This window comes from Gigantopelta aegis, chromosome 2 (assembly GCF_016097555.1).
Source record: "Gigantopelta aegis isolate Gae_Host chromosome 2, Gae_host_genome, whole genome shotgun sequence".
NCBI classification, from domain to species: domain Eukaryota; kingdom Metazoa; phylum Mollusca; class Gastropoda; order Neomphalida; family Peltospiridae; genus Gigantopelta; species Gigantopelta aegis.
In genome coordinates, this window is record NC_054700.1 from 40,091,941 (window position 1) to 40,113,405 (window position 21,465).

Here is a 21,465-nt window from a genome sequence, read left to right on the forward strand (position 1 = left end):
GTATAAAATATCTTCGCTACGCTACGCGATTTTATACAACTTGTGACTGTTATACATCGATAAATTCGCAAAAAACGACGAACAATTCTTATAATTACAAACAAGACAACTTACGTGTATTTAGTTAAAACTACACATAACCACAAAAACAAATGTCATTTATACGGTTTTATTGAATTGACTATGCCTTTGTTCTCTGACTTAGGCTACGTCTAATTGATCTATATAATTAATATACCTGTGTCACGGGGATCCTATAATACCCGTAACTGAATAAAACACGATTATCCAAATATCTCTCCTAACTGTATATCTATTTGATCTCTCTGTATCGGGCGGTCCAATACCCGAGTGGCTCGGCTCTAGGTATATCAGAGATAAGATCTTATATATATATATATATATATATATATATATATATATATATATATATATATATATATATATATATATATATATATATATAGCACGTTTAGTTCACTAGAAAACACAACAAAACACAATACACTTTGGAATCTGTATTAACACTACGCTGACAAATGTGCTTGCCGCAGTAGTTAATTAACAACAACAATATAATAACAACCCAGAACTAATCACTTAATTAGTTAATCACTAGGTGTCTAGTTTACACAATATTCTAATCACTTCACCGTGATACAACACACACACTTGTGATAATTGAGAAACGCTGCCAGGGGAACTTAATTAATAAAGGAATTACAACTCTATTCCTAACTGGTTAATTTTTAATTAACCCTTAACTACTCATTCAGTAACCTTGTACTACAGAATTAATACTGGTACATAACACAATAAAGACAATAACCTACAGTTTACCTAGGTCCTCTAGGATGACCGGCTAAGCTTTATCTTACCAAATACTCGTATAAAAATATTAGAACAGTGAAGTCTACAATTTACTTCGTCAGATGACCGAAGACACTGTCTAAAGAATATTGGTATAATACAGTATTAAAATATTTAAAGTCACATCAATCACATCAAGGTTATACAACAGAGCAGAAATATATATTTACCAAGTCCAGTCGGACTACGTTCCCCGGGAGCCTTCCAATGATTCTCCCCGATATCTCTAAAATCCTATCTATTTATTCAAAAATCTGAGAGACAGCGAATATCGTCCTGGGGGCACAACGCGGTACTTCACCTATCATGTGATATTCCCACAACTCCCAGAGACGGTATATTTCCTTAGATGGCCAGACTTACTGTCGCCAGTTCGCTAGAAATACCCGGTCGTAAACCGCACTATCTGAGGTATTACGTAACTACTGGCCACATGGCCTCCACACCTGGTCTAAGTGCATATTGGAAACGCAGCTCTACCACCGTCGCGCGGGGGTATTACGTAACCAAGCTGCACATGGCCCTCTAAAACAATTAACATCGCCACAGGCGAAAAGATAAGAACATGTTCCGTCACACACACCCACCTCAAAAAGGATATTTCCTCTACTCTAGGATTAGGGAAATATACTACATTTAAACAAAACAAAATGTGCGTTAACCGACGCATCCGGGCATTTATAACACATAGTAATAAGGTGACTACCAGTAATCACACTGAGTCTCTGAGTCCCTGGTATACAATAAAATATATAAAAACAAAAACAGAAATCAAGAACGTCAACACGTTCAACTTCGGGATAGGGCATCAGCGATTACATTGGATGTGCCCTTGATATGTTCAATGGTAATTGGGAATTCCTGCAGAAGAAGACTCCATCTCAAAACTCTCTGGTTGGTGGCTTTCATTCTGTGAATGAAGGTAAGCGGATTATGATCAGTAAAGACAACCACTTGATGCAATGCCGATTTCACATAGATCTGAAAATGCTTCAGAGCTTGTACCATGGCCAAAGCTTCCTTCTCTGTCGTGGAATAGTTCACCTGGTGTTTGTCAAACTTTTTGGAGAAGAAACTTACAGGATGGTCCAGTCCATTTTCGTCTTCTTGGAACAGCACAGCTCCAGCTCCCACGTCACTGGCATCCACAGCCAGCTTGAATGGCATTCGGTAGTCTGGTGCTGCCATCACGGGAGACAAGGAGAGCATCTGCTTGAGACGGTTTAATGACTTCTCGCATTCGTCTGACCAATGGAACTTCGATTCCTTCTTTAGTGCCGCACGTTTTACAGGTTTTATCCGATAGGCATGCTGTCGACTCGGTGTAGCGTTGGGTTCCAAGCGCACATCTTGGATTAAGGTATTGATAACCGTTGGAAAGTCCTGACAAATGGAAACATTTTCTTGTATCAACGTAGTCAGCTCTGCTCGCTGGGGGCTGTCAAGGTGCAAGTCCGGACTCAAATCTGCTAGAACCTGCTTCAACTAATTACATTGGTCCGCATAGTTAATATCTAAGTCATGAATTTTGTTTCTCATACAAAAATTATATATATATATATATATATATATATATATATATATATATATATATATATTTGTTTAGGAATTATGAGTTTAAAAACTGTATGTTGGACGAACAAATTTGACATTACAAGAATGAAGTCATAAAATTTGATAACTTCAGCAGTTAGGAATGAATTTATACATTAGAGATAATCTGTTCAACTTAAGTATAGGCCGAGAGTTCACGAACGCTCGCTGGACTGTTTTCTGCGTCTAACATTAGACGAAGGTGATTAGACAGAGCATGATGGTACCAGTCAATTTGTTCGCGTAACTTTAGAGTTAATAAAAAAACATTATTTATTCCTGCTAACTGGGGGCAGCCATTTTGTTTCGTTTTTGTGACGTCCGGTGGGATAGCTTGGGGCGAAGTGACGTCAGCTCCTGACCATCTCCTGTATGTACAGTGTAAACAAAAGCTGTAATTTTCGACCAGGCGCTTCTCTTTGATCAACCTGATTTGTAAAACAGCATAAATGATGTAATAATATAATAAACTATTTAACTAAATATATTTCAAGTTGCATTAACGTAACAAAATGGGGTTATATTACTTTTCTCTGTTAAATAATCCAAAGGAAAAATGTACACTATTAGGCCTATTGATATGCTACGTAGTACGTTGGAGCAAATACGACAACCCACGATACCCAAGTGATAATTTTCTTTTCTTTGGGACTACGTAATTGGTCAGTTTTGTGGTTTTAGATGGAAAAGTCTACTTAATCAATAGTTTTACAGAACTATTTACAGTAATAAACCATGTCCATTACCATTTTAGGGGCGACAGGTAATATTCCACAACGCCGGTATGTATTTTTGTGTCTAGACAGCGTCAATTAATTGGTTCGTCTGGTTATCAATCAAATACACACCTGCCAATCAGGAATCACAGGTAGAAGCAACTAACAGCATAGACCAATTAACTAAGAAAACACTCCGTGTATCATTTCGGTACGTAGGTTAATGCATGGACAAAACATTGTTAATTGTTTCGACTTGTTGTGTAGCTACTTTGACAACGGTATTTTATTTTGCATTGAAAGATAATATATATAGTGCTGGATATACTTATTGCTGGCTTACTGCGATGTGTATTATTACAGAACATTGCAATGTATGACTATTTAGCATCCCGCAAAAACCAGGTAGATTGTGTTTCTCTAGTTCTAAGGCTCATTCCTGACGTTACGCGTTAAGTATTACGTAACCACCAGCTCGCCAGAAGGCGTACTCACTGAGATGGTACAAAATGGCTGCGCCCGTTATATATAATAGCCGTCACATTTAACCGTTTTGTTAAATAACTATACGATTATACTTGTTGATATTGAGCAATAATGTGCATTATATATCGTTCAATATGCATACCAGGCTAAATGCCTTAATTGTCCCTTCCTTTAAATGTATTTTTGGGGGGTTTTTAATGAAATATTTTGAAAAAATAAAAATAATAAATGATCAATATAACAGGTCTGTATGGTTATATTGATCAAAATATTCTATTTTAGCGAAACCAGTTGTTGCGTCTGTTAATATTCTTGAATAAAATAAGATGATATTCGGCGATTTTTTAGATAAAACGCGTTAGCATAAACTGTCTGGTACAAAGTGAATATAATGTGTTTTCTAAAAATAAAAGTGTATTAAGTATATTTATCACACTATACTGTTGTCTATTGCTGGTCGTTTTCCTTGTCCGAATATTGCTTTGTATATGTTTTCCTGTCTTTAGTTGTTTTAAACTATAGTTAGAAATTATTCTTCTTCATATGTATCACAAGTATCGGTCATTCAACTAAGAGCCGGGATCAATACGTAATCTTTGGAGATGAGAGAACAGTGTCCTTTGGCCGCCTCACTCCACCCCACTCCATTTTGTTTCAATGCATATGAATATATACGAAGATCGCTATTAACTTTTACAAAATACCCGCCTTCAGTAAACCAGTTAAGTTGAGGCGTCATAATACGTCGTGGACAGTCGTTGACAGTACTAGGGGTTAAGAACACGCCATGAATGTCGGGCACTGTACTTCCCTCTCCACGAAGATGTATTGAACAACAAAACTACCAGCGCCCAGGCCTAAAGGTTGACAAATTCCGTCTTGTTTAAATATAAGATATACATACATGTATAAAGCTTGTTTTGTTTAACAACACAACTAGAGCACATTGATTTAGTAATCATTGGCTATTGGATGTCAAACATTTGGTAATTTTGACATATACTGACCATCCCATAGACATGATAGCACATACCACGGCCTTTGATGTGGCTTTGATGTACCTTTTATAAATTCGGTCTTGTTTAAATATAAAATATATACATACAAGTATATGCAAGTATGAGTACAACGAGAACAGATATTTAAATGAATATAATAATTAAAGTATCAGTTTGTGAAGGGAATTTATATAGTGATAATAATGAAAATATAATATATATTATAACAGGCCTGTAATTTGTGGTAACCCATACATGGGTCACACACATATGGGAATCCGCAATCCATTCAACGTTATCTTCCTTTCCTCCAGACAGGACACCGGATTATCAACTAGTCATAAGGGAGTTGGGTCATAGGCATCCGAAACATTATTATTATTTAGAACATTGTTTTGATACGAACAGAGTTGATCATAAACATTGTAAATTATTTGTAAAGGTTATGTATGTGTTATATTTAATAACTGCCCCCCCCCCCCCCCCGCCCTCCCGCTCAAGGTTGCCGACGCCTATGTTGGTTATATTCTAACAATATACTGTAAGGATTTGGTAATGTATGACATTACCAGTAGTATATCTTATAAATAATATCTGCATCATTGTTGACGTTCGTATTGGAAGATAATGCACCTTGAATAGAATCAAGCGAGAACGTTTGTTTACATTCTTGTTTACACTTATTTTAATGGCAAGTTGAATTATTCACAATTCATACGACGTATCATTAGATTTGTTTAGCATTAATGGAGGTATTTATTACCGTATGACAGATGGTATCAGTTTCCAAGTGGAAATAAGATCGAAGATTAGCAATAGTAGCTCGTAACATGTATGTTATACGAAAATGGCGCTAGAGCCTCGTTCTGAAATACTTCTCGTCATAAACAGCTATTTTTGCAGATGACATTCACCTTGCAAAGGTAAAGTGCTATTTTTAGCTGATTATGTATTTATGTGTTTTTAAAAGAACGAGAAATGTCTTATAAAAGTTATAAAATATGTAACATTAAGTATAGTTAGCTAAAATAATATATTTATTATTTTAAAGAGTTAATTTTAGCGTTATATTGGCAATTTATCCAATAAAGGGCAGAATAATTCTGCCGTTCCAACCATTGACGGGATCGGCGGAATTGTACGGTGTAAATTCCGCAAGCGGCTGGAAATCCAGCAATAGCAGAATTACGCCAAACGTAGAATGTGGCGAGGGTATAAATAGCAATCCAGCCAATGTTTGTTAGTCTGGTCAATTGCGTCATATAGTGTGGTCATAATCACGTCATAGTATAATCAGTTGGGTTGTTGTCAGTATTTCATCCCATTTCGTGGATTGGTGTATTAATTGGCAATACAGATTTAGCAGATGTTTTAGTGTAATAAATAAGGACCAGACTCATTTTTAGGCCATGAAACGAAACTTGTTAAGATATAGAAATAGGTTTTGACTATGCATTAATTAAGTTAGGGAATAGAGTAAGCAATACCCAGCACATAAAGGTGTAGGTCCCGGGTATTGTGGATATTTATGTGACAAGTTTATTACAAGAATAGAGTGTGCACACGTGAGGCTTGTGCATGTACACTGATTAGGCAAACAATTGGATATTGTTTGTATTGTTTTGTACCAGTGAAGTAAGTGCGAGTGCACTAGTATTTTGACATAAACAATTTGAGATATTGTTTGTAAACTATAGTATTTTTCTAGTGAAGCGTTGGAGGATTTTTTAGTACAAAATCCATTATCTGTATTTTTTAGACTCAATCTGTTGAGTTCGTAATTAATTGGTTAAAGTATTAGTAGACGATTGAACTCTTTTAAAGTCGTCACCTGACTTGTTAAATACATTGAATAGAATATATTGTTAGTTATTGCCCTGGAATAATTTAGTGTTAGTATATAGCTATTATTGATTATTTAAATACTAAAGGAGACATATACATATACATTTAACGAGATGTTAACCTGTTAAAATATGTTAGTTATTAATAAAAGTTGATGAAGTTGAATATTTGTTGGTGATCTTTTACCTTCATTAGTAAATTGACCATTTACCAGACATCCAGTTTTCTTGGGTCGTCGCAATACTAGTAATGCAATGCTTACAATAGTCTGTGTGATTACAGTTACATATATAAACAGACCTATACCACAGTTTCAATATACATGTATATGTATTATCCATGTACACCTATCTTTTTTACCTGTGGGCTGCCAGATCTGTAGTTCGCGCCAGCATAGATGCACTGTGTTTTGTCATACTCGATTCAATGCCTTCCTGTTTTCATACTATGGAATTTACTAAAAGTTATTTATTTTTGAGCCGATTGTTTTCTAAATTGCACCCAAAAATAGTATTTTGGTTGTTATTTCTAAAACACTTTTACTTTTCTTCTTACGTCAAATCAAACTGAAATTACTTACAAAAAACATTTTTTGTAGAAATATGGGACGGACTATTGATTTCCGCTTATACCCTTACCCAACAACAATATAATACCTGTTTTCGATGCAGCTGCAGGTTTCCCGATTCAACCATGCAAGAACCTTTACATTTTATACGACACCAGGTTCTTCCTTGCACCCAAATCCAGTAACTTCTTTGACTTAATAAAGTAATAAATTTAAACAGAACATTACAAATTCATAATGGAAAAGTTTTATTCGTGAAATATATACACATATATATACATCACATGTATCACATCACTAAAAGTCAACAGTTAAATACTGTTACAAATGTATTTGAGATCTCACGTTTAACGATATCTTAATTTTCTTCTTTCTCTTTACAAGTTCTGGTTTCATTCCAACATCAAATCGTTAGTTCGTAAAACACCGATCTGTCGTCTTTATCTACCACTGCATGGATTGAAATTCTTCGTCAGTTCTCACGTTGTAAAGTCTGTTTAAAAACTGCTTTCCTCAAAACTGTTCTGTGCATTTCACACCAGCAAATGCCACAAGTTGAAATTCGTTGTTCTGCAAGACCCTGATTGTGACAAATGGAAGTTATCGAATTCTAGAACCAGATGACGATATCAGGTCGTCGAATTCACCAAACTGTTCTGTGTAGAGTAACACTTTAAAACATTTTCTCCCTTCAGGCTGAAGGATCCTTGGAGCCGCAAATTCTGCAGACTGATCCATGTTCTCCCTGGTGTCCAAACGGTTGTATGTGCAAGGTAGTACCAGCGACATCTTCACTTGTGTTTCGGTTATAGTATAAATACTAGTCGTCTTGAAGAAGATTCTAATTTCAGTGGCACAAAATGACTGACAAGTTTTGTCTTCTGCCGTCCTTTTATACTCTTGGAATATTTTGTTCTAGTTCATTCCCAGAGTTAAAAATAAATGGATTTTGAAACAAGCATTGACCTGAAAGCAGACCGTGTTGTTTGTAGTACACAAAGAAAGAGGAGTGTTTCAACTTCATCTGGAATATTCTAGGGTGTCCATCCTTGATGGAGTCGTAGGGTGAATTCTTTCTCCTTTTTTCTTCTTTTTTTTTGGTGTGTTCTGCCTGTAATAAATTTTAATATAAATATTAAGTATAATGTTAAATAGAAGGATGACGAAGATGACGATGTTGTTGTTGATAATAAATTTATAAAATATCATTATATATTTACAGAATACCATTACAGATGTACATTATATCCCAATAGTTATACAGAATACCATTATTATATATAGATTTACGAAATATTGTAAAAACTCTACAGAATGTGATAATATATTTATATTCTACATAATACAGCATGTCATAATAGATGCAGGCATGACAGAAGCAAGTAGAAGTGGGGGGGGGGGGGGCTGACTGATATCTAGTGCACTACATAAGATTTCTATGGGTTTCTGGGATATGCTCCCCCGTACAAATTTGAAAATTAGATTTTCTAAAATGCAATTTCCTGCATGCTACAAGTAAGATTCAACTCTGCCTTAAGATTTACTACCAATAATATTTTTGATCCACTCCCACCCACCCTGCTCTGTCGTGCCTGAGATGTACAGAATACTTTTACAGATTTACATAATATAATAATAAATATACATAATAACATTGAAGATTTACAACGGCCTCGGTGGTGTCGTGGTAAAGCTACCGGACATAATACTGGTAGGTACTGGGTTCGCAGCTCGTCTCCCAACCAAAGCGAGTTTTAACGACTCAACGGGTAGGTTTAAGACCACTACACCAACTTCCCTTTCACTAACAACTAACCCACTGTCCTGGACAGACAACACAAATAGCTGAGGTATGTGCCTAACACCGCGTGCTTGAACCTTAATTGGCTATACGCTCAAGCATAAGGTAAAATAAATGAATTAATGCAAATTTACAGAATCTCATATTATATATACACATGTAAACAATACTATTAGATATTTTACAGAATATCATAATATATACATGTATATACAATATCAGTACAGATTTACAAAATACAATAATAATATTAAGAATACCATTAGAAATTTACAGAATATCACAACACATAATATAATGTATATTTGACATTACAGATTTACACAATATCACAATACCTCTACAGAATATTACTATAGATTTAAAAACTATTACGATAGATCTACAAAATACCATAAGATCTGCTTAATATTATAGCTTAAGTAGATATTTAAATAGCATTATTGTAGGTGTTTATTTCAATCCAACCAGTGCACCTCAGCCGTTCAAAGGCCGTGGTATGTGCTTTCCTGTCTGTGGGAAAGTGCATATAAAAGATCACTTTCTACTAATGGAAACATGTAGCAGATTTCCTCTCTAGGACGCTGTGTCAGAGATACCAAATATTCGACATTCAATAGCCAATGATTAATTAATCAATGTTAATAAAATAAACAATTGGAATATTACTTTAACATTATTTCACTAAATTAAAATATTTTAACTGTTTCAAAATATTTTTATAATTAATATGTTTTGAACTCGGTGACATGTTCTTCGGGAGGGCTGAGCAGGCGGGCACTAGTGAACAAATTGACTGGTACCATCATGCTCTATCTAATTACCATCGTTCAATGTTAGACGTAAAAACCAGTCCATGGAGTGATCACAAAAGCTCGACCCATACTCTGGGATCCAACTTCATTTCTAATTTTTGTATATGCTAAAATTAAACATGCAAACAAAGTTCATGGCTTCATTCTTGTAATACCAAATTGATCCGTCCAAAATATAGTTTTTAAACTCATAAATATATAATTTTTGTATTAGAAACAAAATTCTTCACTGTATTCTTGTAAAGTAAAATTTGTCACGTCTAAATATAGTTTTAGTTCCTAAATAAATATATAACTTTTGTATGAGAAACAAAATTCATGGTTTCATTGTTGTATTCAATATAATATACAGCTTTTAAACTCATAATTCGTAAATAAATATATAATGTATGAGAAACAAAATTCTTGACTTCATTCTTGTAATGTCAAATTTGTCCGTCCACAAGACTGTTTTTAAACTCATAATTCGTAAATAAATATATATTTGTTGTAGAAGAAACAAAATTCTAGACTTCATTCTTATATTTGTCATGTTAAAATATAGAATTTAAAACCTCGTAATTCTTAAATAAATATATATTTTTTGCTATATTTAAAACAACAGAAACATTTATTTCGATTGAAATGAACAACGTAGTCTAGAGGCAGAATCTAAAAACGTGGCTTAGAAAACGATTTCGTTCTACCAGAGAATGAATGAATAAATGAATGAATGAATGTTTAACGACACCCCAGCACGAAAAATACATTGGCTATTGGGTGTCAAACTATGGTAAAATGCAACAACAATGTGATGATCAACATCAATATAAAAATTCAACAGTTAAATTAAAACACAGTGTAAAGAACTGTGTAAAAATACAAATATCACAGATATATAAAATTAAAATGTAGAGTAAAATTCAGTATCACATAAAAACTGCAATAAAAGTTCTGGATGGAATCGAAATGATTCCATCACATTTGTTTCTCCAAATATATCTTTTCGAGTCTCTTTGAGATGAGGACACTCCACCAAAATGTGGCATACCGTCAGAGTACACTGACAACGCTCACACTGAGGTGGAGGATCCTTCTTCAAAATAAATGAATGGGTCAAGTATGTATGACCGATGCGAGCACGACACAATTCTACCAGAGAGAGTCAAAGCGACCACCATGGTTATTCCATGTAGGATGGTGTGCTGCATCTTATCTCAGTGGAGGCCAACACTTTTTCATTTTCTTCATAAATATTATCTTCGTAGCCCTACCTTTTATGTGGGGTTACTTGTAAACGCAAATACCACAATGAATTGGTCAAACTGTTGCTTTAAAATTTTGATTTCATTGTATTTAATACAAAAGCTCATTTTTAACGTCAACTGTCTCAGTTTGACTGATTTTTCGAATAAAATAAGACTAGTGGTTTCAAATACACAATGTAGGATACCAGAAAGATAATCAAAGTAACCATCATAGTTCTTCCATGTAGGATGATGTGCTGCATCATATTCCAGTGGAGTTCATCTTTGAAAGGTGTGTGTGGGTCACAAGACGTCAGTAAAGGTCAAGGGGTACAAATTCAAAGAAACCATTAAATTTTAATTGTCTTTATACCTATTATCTTCAGTCCTACGTTTTATGTGGGATTACTTATAAACACAAACAAAACACTGAATTAGCCAAACTGTTGGTTTAAAGTTTTTATTTGCATAGTATTCAATACAAAAACTGTAACGTCACTTTTCTCAGTTTTATTGATTTTTCAATTAAAAATGAGGTTTCAAATAGGAAATCGTTCTACCAGAGAGAGTCAAAGTGACCACCATGATTATTTCATGTAGGATTACGTGCTGCACACTATTCCTTTTTTAAATTTGTTATCTTTGAAAAGTGTGTGTGTGGTGGGGGGGGGGGGGGGGGGGGGGGGGGGGGGGGGGGTGTTACCAGAGGTCATTAAAGATCAAGGGGTACAAATTAAATTTGAAGCAAAAAGTATATTTACTTTTTTGTCATAAATATTATCTTCACAGTCATACCTTTTATATTGGGTTATTTATAAACACAAATACCACACTGAATTAGTCACTATTGTTTTAAAATTTAGATTTGCATAGTATTCAACACAAATATTTAACTTAAATGTCAATTTTCTGAGTTCGACTTTTTTTTTTTAATACAAAAAGGTGGTTTAAAATAGGATTTTGTTCTACCAGAGAGAGAGAGAGAGAATCAAAGCGACTACCATGATTATTCCATATACGATAATGTGCTGCATCATATTCCAGTGAAGGTTAGCTTTGAAAAAGTGTGTGTGGTCACCTGAGGTTATTAAAAGCTATTTCATTTTATTTCAACTTATTTTCGTGCTTCTATCCAATTAAGGTTCAAGGTGTCTGTCAAGGACAGTGGGTTAGTTATTAGTGGTAGTGAGAGAGAAGAGGATGTAGTGGTCTTACACCTACCCATTGAGTCGTTAAAACTCGTTCTGGCTGGGAGCCGGTACCGAGCTGTGAACCCTGTACCTATCAGCCTTATTTAAAGGTCAAGGTGTACAAATTTGAAGAAAACAATACATTTTAATTTTCTTTACAAATATTGTGTCAACAGTCATACTTTTTAAATGGGATTACTTTAAACACATAGAAAAAAAGAAGAAAGAAATGTTTTATTTAACGACGCACTCAACACATTTTATTTACGGTTATATGGCATCAGACATATGGTTAAGGACCACACAGATTTTGAGAGGAAACCCGCTGTCGCCACTTCATGGGCTACTCTTTCCGATTAGCAGCAAGGTATCTTTTATTTGCGCTTCCCACGGGCAGGACAGCACAAACCATGGCTTTTGTTGAACCAGTTATGGATCACTGGTCGGTGCAAGTGGTTTACACCTACCCATTGAGCCTTGCGGAGCACTCACTCAGGGTTTGGAGTCTGTATCTGGATTAAAAATCCCATGCCTCGACTGGGATCCGAACCCAGTACCTACCAGCCTGTTGATCGATGGCCTAACCACGACGCCACCGAGGCCGGTTTAAACACATGTATCACCGTATGGTGATCTGAGTGTAAATAAAGTTCTGTTCTGTTCTTGTCTGTAGATCTTCTGGCGCCGATGAGTCACGATCAGGCCCGACTTGTTGTTAGCCACCCTGAGTGTATGAAGCTCGTAGTGGCTTCCGTCGGGAACTGGTTCCCACGCTTGGTTGAGAAATCTCCCCTTTGGCGTTGCAGTATCTGTCATGTCACCCTGCACGTACTGTCTGTAGCCGCTCTTAAGCTTTCCAATGGCAAAGTGCCAATCATCTTCTGAGTTGGTGGGGGGTGGTGTGGGGGTGGGGTGTCTAACCCCCGGCTGGGCTGGTGGTGAAGACGCTTTCCTCTTCCCAGCCGCCGTCGCACCAACAACAGGCAACAGGAGCAGTCTGTATAATCGACCGCTTCACCAGAGTTGGCTTTGGCATAGACGTGGGGTGGGGGGGGGGGGGGGGGGGGCTGGCGGCGGCTGGGTCATGGCGGTGTCCAGCAGGTCGCATCAGCTGATCGCGTCTTCGTCTAGAGCACATTGATTTACTAATCATCGGCTATTGGATGTCAAACATTTGGTAACGTTTACATATAGTCTTAGAGAGGAAACCCGTTACATTTTTCCATTAGTAGCAAGGGATCTTTTATATGCAACATCCCACAGACAGGATAGCACATACTACGGCCTTTGATATACCAGTCGTGGTGCACTGGCTGGAACGAGAAATAGCCCAATGGGCCCACCGACGGAGATCGATCCCCGACCGACCGCGCATCAAGCGAGCGCTTTACCACTGGGCTACGTTCCGCTCCTACAAAAATACAGTACACTGAAATGGTTAAACTATTACTTTAAAATTTCGATTATGCATAGTATTCAATACAAGATCTCAACTTTAACATCAATTTTCTCAGTTTGGCAGATTTTTCGATCCTATCATATATGTCTACCACATATGCAAATTTAATACATTTAATTAAAAACAGAAACAAGTTTACAACATTGTGGAGAATCTTACTTTGAGAGATTTTAAGTTACTTCTGGCTCAAAATCTGTCGTCTTTATTTGCATTTCAACTTTCACTCATGGTACTCGTCTGCTATCGGAATCACGACAGTATTTAGCCTTAGTTGACCAATGATTCCTGCGCCGGTATAAAGACCTAACACACACCATGGGAGAGGACCTGACGATGACTCCCAAGAGAGCAAGTTATGACGAGTTGACGGTTGGCAGCACACGTCTGTGAGATTCGGTGCTTAGGTCTTCTTGGTATCATTCATCGTTAATGAGACAATCCTTGTTAGGTGAGTAACATGTAAGTTCAGCAGGTGGTCTTGTCTAACCAGAGATCAGATTTCCAACGAGCATCATTTCTCCATGAAAGGTGTCGAGGATGGGCATGGCTGACTCTCCTCGGTCTTTCCCTTCCATCATCGTGGCTTGCAACGTGACGGCGGCGTCACAACGCTTTCTCCATGTGCTTTGTCCCTCAGGCAAGAGAGAGTGGACGATTTGCATAGGTGGTCACCATACCCCGAGTCATAACCTCCACTACTGAATTATCTTCCCTTGCCGAATGTATAACCTACACCCGCGCATGGGCAGACCATATATCTTCGTTATCGATTCAAAGTGTGGAATGACTGAATTAAAAAAAAAAAACCTCCCTCGGGGCGAGTGGGAGGTAACGCTTGTTGTGCTAGTACTAGGTAAGTATGAATAATAATGAAAATTAGAAACAAATTTCTAATGGTCTTATTCAACTTACCGTACTAGCACAACAACAACGCTATAACAGATGTGATGTAATACAGTTAAAGCACGTGAATTTAACATTAAAGGGAAGAGGTAAGAAAACAAAGAGGATTTACCCATTCAACAAGTAGTGTTCGTCTCAAGTAATGATACAGTGAAAAGCAACCCACATCGTACGAGGTATAAAATGTCAAAGTGACTTTTAAATTGAAGGACTACAACCCCAATTAAAAGTAAAACCAACTCAATAAGGTGAGGAAATCCCCACACCGAGTAATGGTAAAAGACACTCAACTGCCCCAGATAGTATTCTATCCACCATCCCCACCCCCAAAAAAAGAAGAAAAAAAGAACAAGAAACAAAGCGGTGAATAACTATCTCCCGGAACAACTGTACTATAAATTTTGACCACACCTTCTTTTTTTTTTGGTTCATGCAAGGATGATGTAACTATAACTTAACTACCTAGTCAAACCAAACTAGTCAGACGAAAAGTTTTTTTTGTTTAAGGACAAAACTTGAGTACATTGATTTATTTATCATCGGCTATTGAGTGTCAAACATTTGGTAATTTAGACACACAGTCTTAGAGAGGAAGCACAATACATTTTTCCATTAATATCAAGGGATCTTTTATATGTATTATCCCAGAGACGGGATAGCACATACCACGACCTTTGATATACCAGTCGTGGTGCACTGGCTGGAATAAGAAATAGACCAATAGGTCCACTGACGGCGATCGATTCCAAACCCATCCAGCATCAAGCGAGCGCTTTACCACCAATTAGAAACATTCCAAATTGTTTTATAACAATTACGAGACCCCTTACATTTAATAATTGGTCCCTCGAGCTATCAGTTGGCCGCCCCCCCCCCCCCCCCCCGCCCCCCCCCCCCAAATCTGTCTACGCCTATGTGGGTTATATTATAACAATATAGTTATATTCTAAAAATAATGTATATGATTGCAATTAGATATAGAAGTATATAAATGCACGCATTGCATTACAAATCATGCTGTTTACATGCACCATCCAACAGAAAGGAAAGGACATACCACAGCCTTTGAAATACCAATAATGGTGTACTGGCAGGAACGAGAAATAGCCATATAGTCCCACCGACTGGGGTCGATCCTAGACTGACATCATTCGAGCGCTTTACCACTTCAGGGACGTCAGACAAGTCAAATAACAAACAGGACAGCTGTGCTAGCAGCAGTGTGTTAGTTTGCTTTAAGCGGTCACTATACTATTCGGTCAGTACAATTAATGGGTTAAACATGTCCAGGTCAACGCTTTCTTCGAAGACATTACCATGAAGACCAATTTTGAGAGTATAAAAGGATGGCAGAAGACAAAACGGGTCAGTCATTTCGTGGCACTGAAATCAGAATCTTCTTCAAGACGACTAGTATTTATACTATAACCAAAATACAAGTGAAGATGTCTCTGGTACTACCTTGCACATACAACCGTTTGGAAACCAGGCAGAACATGGATCAGTCTGCAGAATTTGCGGCTCCAAGGATCCTTCAGCCTGAAGGGAGAAAATGTTTTAAAGTGTTACTATACACAGAACAGTTTGGTGAATTCGACGACCTGATACAGTCATCTGGTTCTAGAATTCGATAACTTCCCTTTGTCACTCAGAGTCTTGCAGATGCAGAACGAATTTCAACTTCTGGTATTTGCTGGTGTGAAATGCACAGAACAGTTTTCAGGAAAGCAGTCTTTAAACAAACTTTACAACGTGAGAACTGACGAAGGATTTCAAGCCTTGCATCTACAGCTGAAGTGTTTTGAAGTGTTACTCTGTACAGAACAGTTTGGTCTGTTGTAAGACTTGGTTTTGTCACCTGCATCTAGAACCGATATATTATATGTATATATGTTTTATCATAAATAAATGTTTTCCATTATGAATTTGTGGTTTCCTGTTTAAATTTATTTATTTATTTATTTATGTATTCACAGAATTTATTGGGTTGGGATGCAAGGGAAAACCCACTTCCGTGGATTCGTGGTTTTAATTAATTAATTTATTTATTTATTTATTTTTTTATTCACAGAATTTATTGGGTTGGGATGCAAGGGAAAACCCACTTCCGTGGATTCGTAGTTTTCTGTTTAAATTTATTTATTTATATATATACTCACAGAATGTATTGGGTTAGGATGCAAGAAAAAAACCATTTCCATATAAAATGCGCACCTAAAACAGGTGTGTTCTGGTACGTTAACAGCAGTATCTATCATGTCATACGTGGGATGGGGCTCTGTGAAAAACAAATTATTTTTTGCCCCACGGTCTGTATAACAACCCGCCGACTACCACAGGAGTGGAGGGATAGACTGTTTCTAGAAGTCTAAAGAAATAGGACAGGTCTACCCATTTCATTTCGTTTCTTTCTTCCTTTGTTTCAATATTTTCTCTTTCTTTCTTTCTTTTTTCTTTTCTTTTTTTTAAAGTTTTATTTACTGAGAAGAAGCGGTAAGATATTGTTAATAAAAGGGGTAGGAGTTAAAAGTTAGTTTGTTTTGTTTAACGACACTACTGGAGCACATTGGTTTATTAATCATCGGCTATTGGAAACCCGTTATATGGGAATGGGGCTGGGAACTCTGTTAACGTGTCCATATACAATGAAGGTTCAGGCACGCCCATCCCGGACTTACATGTAACCTCTGACTTTGCAACTGACTAATTCCGGGACAGGAGAGGAAGGTGTCAGTTTGAGATAAACCCGTTATATTTTTTCACTAGTAGCAAGGAATCTTTTATATGTGCCATCCCACAGACAGGATAGCACATACCACGGCCTTTGATATACCAGTCGTGGTTAACTGGATGAAGCAAGAAATGGCCCAATGGGCCCACCGACGGGGATCTATCCCAGACCAACCGCGCACCAAGCGAGCGCTTTGCTAACTGAAATATTGGTCCTACGTGCAAGCTAGGATCAACATGGCAATGTTGATAGTGTGCAGTTCGTCATCGATTAGGCGACGTGGATGTGTTCGTTCCAATCATAAACGAACGGGACGGGGGAGATGGGAGCAGGGGGGTCAGCTGTCCCTCAACCCCAATGCTGGAGCAAATCGTCTCATTCGGGCAAAAAACATGGATATAGAATGAGCTGCCCTAAAACCTTTTCACCATACGCTGTATATTTCCATGATTCTGTCGCAATGAATTTTACTTGTAGAATGCAGGAAGCTTCGTTTTAAAGAGACTATCTGAGTTTGCTGCCATTGTTTATGGCCGTTCTAATTAACGTAAGCAGTCCATTGTGATTCAAATCAGATATACTGGACCAGTAGAGTTGATTTCAATCAGATTGTAAGCAGCCCGATGTTGTTGGATTTGGTCTCAGAATAATTTCGTATGAAAAAAAAAAAATAATAATAATAAATAAATAATATATATATATATATATATATATATATATATATATATATATATATATATATATATTACCCCAGCAGGCACTCATAACGGGGAAAATAAAAATCATAATGAAAATGCGTCGTGTTTTGACTAATGTTGAGAAGGGCAATGGAGTAGGTCAAATACAGGTTGAACACTTTATGTATATATATATAGGAAATAAAATGAAGTTTGAGAAACACTAGGATAATTAGAAACAACTGTGAAGTACAGCCACTAATATTCTATGCAGAAAAATAGTATTTAATATATAATTATATTATTTGAAAAGACTGTTAGTTGGTGACATCTTAACAGAGGTAACAAATTCAAGACAATTCCTTTAAGACAACTCATTTTCTACATCTAATTGTAGTAAATGCACTATCAAGAGACTCAACCCAGTTCAGTTAAAATAATAATAATAATAATAATAATAATAATAAAATAAGCCTACAAAGTAACTTGAAAAATTTAATAATACATTGCAAAATCATCGATTTCTTATTCGGTTGTTTTTTTCGTTTCGGTTTTTTTATTATTAATATTAATTATATTTGCGATTGTTATTGTAACAAATTATTGATTGCATTGTACAGTTCAGTGAAAGTAGTATTTTATTTGATCCAACAACTTGGTACATGACTTTGGTGTTATATTAAGTGGCCTTAAACTAAAACTGTACCCTTTATTACTGATTAATGACTTGGTAAGTATTTACACCAATAATATCATATTGATGTTACCAATTTCAAGTATATAAGTCGATTGCCTTTTAAATCGTGACCATAGTCCAGTGGTAAAGCGCTCGCTTGATGCGCAATCGGTTTAGAATCGATCCTCGTCGGATAACCCATTGGACTATTTCTAGTCCAGCCAGTACACCACAACTGGTATATCAAAGACCGTGGTATGTGTTAGCCTTCCTGTGTGATGGTGCATATAAAAGATTACTTGCTAATAATTAAAAATGTGAGTGCCCCCTCACCAACCCCCTAGTTCAAAATCTTGGTTACATATTGTATTGCATAAACAACAAAAGGATTGGGCACAAGTTTACCAACTTACTAGACCCTATTCTATATACATACAATATAATGGCGACAATTACTTAATTATAATATAATAGTAATGTATACATATAAAATTTGTATACATATGTATTTTAATAACAATCAAATTGAAGAAAAGAGGGTATTTGCAGGAGTTTGAAAGAAACTAGAAAAGAAACAAAGAAGTGCAGTCAAACCATTAGACTATTTTAATCAGAACATTACATCAATGGTATAGGACTTCTACTGCAAATTAGTGGCATAACTCGTGCCCCACGACTGGTATATCAAAGGCCGTGATATGTGATATCCTGTGTGTGGGATGATGAAAATAAAAAAGCCCTTGCTACGAATGGGAAAAAGAATGTAGTTGGCACACTGTTCTTGAAAGACAACCCAGATAGCTGAGATGTGTGACCAGGACAGCGTGCTGGAACCTTAATTGGATATAAGCACGAAAATAAGTTGAAATTAATTAATGTATATACAAAAATTACCAAATGTTTTACAGTCATTAGCCGATGATTAATAAATCAATGTGCTCTAGTGGTGTTAAACAAAACAAACGTTTAATTTCTTTCTTTTTTTCTTCTTCTTTTGACCCCACACCTTTATAGAATCCAGGATCCGCGCCTGGTCACAAGTTCGTGTATTGATCAAAGTATTTTATTTAAACGAAATAACAAGCTAATAACTAGGCTAATGTATTCTGTTTTCATATTCTTGAAGTAGTAAAATCAATGTAAATAAGATGTTTTTCCAATAACCCTGGAGAAAAAGCGGTCAGCTGTCTGGCGACAAAGTTAAAACGTCATACGTTTGTTTTTAAAACGTTGATATATTTATTGATCATAAGCGATTGTTATTGCTGATGTTGTTTTCATTTGGTGTTTATTTGTATGTTTGTTTTTGTAGTTGTTATTTTGAACTATGGTTAGACAATTATTCTTCATAACATGGCGCAAGAAATGGTCTAGACCAACATCTGCGGAGTGTATTGTTATTTCTGTTCTACTGATTTCTCGTTCCAGCCAGTGCACCACGGCTGGTATATCAAAGGCCGTGGTATGTGCTTTCTTGTCTGTGGGGAAAGTGCATATACAAGGTATTTTAGCGATTTAGGATCCGATAATTATAGGTGCATTTACATTATAAAATGTTTGGGAGGGAAAAAGGTGGCCGCTTAAGGCAGGTGACCGCTGAGTACAGGTGGCCGCTAGGACAGGTTAATTTGTGTATGTGTGTACAGTGTACCCTCGATTTATTGCCCCCCGATTTAACGCCAACCTCGCATACCGCCAACTTTCTTTAAAGTACCGTTTTTATTCATGTTTATTTCCTTCGATATAACGCCACCCTCGGTATCCGCCATCCGCCAACGACGTTTTTGAACTGAACTCCATTTAGCCATTATAATTCCCTCGAATGGTCTGGTCACAAAGTTGATTATAGTGACATAATTACTAGCGATCTGTTGATTGGGGAAATCCTAACACCGTTGTACACTGGCAGTACACACTGAATCTGTTTTTGTTTATTGTGTAGCAATTAACAGATGTAAGTGCTGGAATTGTTTAGGCAGGCGCGGTGTTTGTGTCCAATCAACACTCGGTATAGAAAGAACAGCCACTATAGTGATCACGTGACAGAGGGGTGCATTAGATTCATTATTTCAATCGCGGGGAAGGACTTTCCTTTGGCACTGTCACTAACCCTAACCCTAACCCTAACCCTAACCCTAACCCTAACCCTAACCCTAACCCTAACCCTAACTATTAATGATAAGTATAAAAAAATTATAATGTTCTTTATACATGACAGTGCCAAAGGAAAGTCCTACCGTAAGTTTTATTATGCTCAAGCATATTTCGACCATGGCCTCATGTTAAGTTGCTATTTAGCTTTGGCATAAATGCGACGACACCGGTAACGCATTTTATAACAGCAGAATGAATTTAAAGCGAAAATGGTATCGTATTAGCCGCGGTTAAAAAAAATGAGAAATTGTTCAGTACTCGAAGATAAATTCAGCTAAAAGTCAACAAGATATAGCAAATCACTTTTCAGCGTTGTGGGCCTATCCTGTAAAACGAAGGACAGTTGGCGATATTCTACTTCAAAAGGAAAAGTGGTAAGATGAAAATGTCGAACCGGCCCGAAAAAAACTGAAATTGGCAAAACGCACCATTTGGAAGAAGCATTATTCTTATGGTTCAGCAATGCCCATACTCAAAATGTCCCTATTACAGATGAAATTCTGAGAGTTAAAGCCAGGTCCTTTGGTGATGAACTAAACATTTCTGACTTCGCGTATTATAAAAAAAATAAGTTTGGTAGTAAACCCAAGGCACCCTCACTATACCGCCAACTCGATATAACGCCAAAATTATTTTGAAACATTGGTTGGCGTTAAATCTAGGTTATACTGTATATATATATATATATATATATATATATATATATATATATATATATATATATATATATATATATATACACATACATATATATATA